Source organism: Populus euphratica, unplaced genomic scaffold (assembly GCF_000495115.2).
Source record: "Populus euphratica unplaced genomic scaffold, PopEup_1.0 scaffold199.1, whole genome shotgun sequence".
Classification (NCBI taxonomy): Eukaryota; Viridiplantae; Streptophyta; class Magnoliopsida; order Malpighiales; family Salicaceae; genus Populus; species Populus euphratica.
The window spans coordinates 55877-57477 of NW_011500082.1; positions in this window are offsets into that span (position 1 = coordinate 55877).

The following is a 1601-nucleotide window of genomic DNA, read 5'->3' on the forward strand; positions in this document are numbered from 1 at the left end:
ATTATTGCTTAAGAATGAAAATTCAATTAAACCTTAGATAAAATTTAATTGAATCCATAAATATCTGATTTTAGACTTTTCTTCCTTAACTTGAATTTTTTTTGTCAACAAGGCTCTCATCAATAAAAAAAAAAATATACTTTAAATTTCAACCTTTTGCATTTTTGAACCTCCTCAACCAATTTTGGTCTTTTTCAGCATTCCAACATTCTTTTCTCGCTCTTATTATTTTAGGATTTCTTTCATATATTTTTTTTGTATTTTTTTATTTTTTATGGGAACCAAAAAAGGGTAACAACAAATATATTTTAAATAATTTAATCTTAATGAATTCAAATTAAAAGGAAAAAAATGAAAGGCATTTATAAATAGAGCCATAATAGGCTTGCAAGCAGGTCATCCACCCATCTTTTTATTTGAAAAAAAAAAAAACAAATGAGATGATGCATTGTATATAGTAATAGACAACATCACTTTTTAGTATGATCACCGACCACCTTAAATAATTAGAAAATCAAGTTTAGACCCATTCAACAAACAAAACCCAATTTTCAACCCTTTCTCTCGTAAAAAAACACCTCAAACACTTAATAAGCCAATTAATAAGCTCAAACTAGTTTTTAATCTTCTAAAAATGAAAAATTAACAAAAATTTTAAAAAATAATTCTAGAGGCTCGTCCTACCTTTCAATCCAAGATAGAGGGTTAAAAACACTACAATAGAGCTTCTACCTAAAAATGAAAAATTAACAAAAATTCAAAAAAAAAATTTCTAGAGGCCCGTCCTACCTTTCAATCCAAGATAAAGGGTTAAAAACACTACAATAGAGCTTCTATTACTAAATGAAATCTAATAACTGACACGACTAAAAGATTGATGTCCTAATAACATAAAAAAAAAATTACTTTTTTTGTGGTCGGATTATGGAAAACCCTAGGTTACTCTCTTCTTCTTTGTTTCTCAGTGACATTTCCTCTTATTGGTTAAATTAAAGGACTACAATGTAAACCAATATTTAAAAGAAAAACATAAAAAATGAAGAATCAAGGACAAAAAATGAAAAAAAAAACTTTTTATACTAAAAAAAGGGCCTTAATGCATAGTGAAAAAAAATAAGGCTAGATATTTGTTCTAGTTTCTAAGTCAATCCTTAACATTTTAATTATTTCAAATCCATAAAATTAAATTTTATTTCATCAAATTAAATATTAAATCAATGTCAAAACTTGTTATTGACATCATGAGAACTCCATGTCAAGCCATTCAAAACAAATCATCTAGCTTTATCTCAAATCAACTTAATATGAAAGGAACAAATTGAGAAAAAAAGTAAAGAGACTAAAAAAATTTAAAGAATCAATAAAAATAAAAATAAAAATATCATGGATAACTTTTGCAATCAACAGTTGATTGGATCTTTCTTTTATATTGCACTTTCATCTTTTTCTTCCTGATATCTTTTCAACCTTGCATTGTCTTGTGTTTTTAGTATCTCAAACAACATTTTTTAATTTATTAAGTATTAATTTTACAAAATCAAACTATAATCATTGCTAGAAATAACAATTAAATAAATAAGAATTAAATTTGACATCATGGA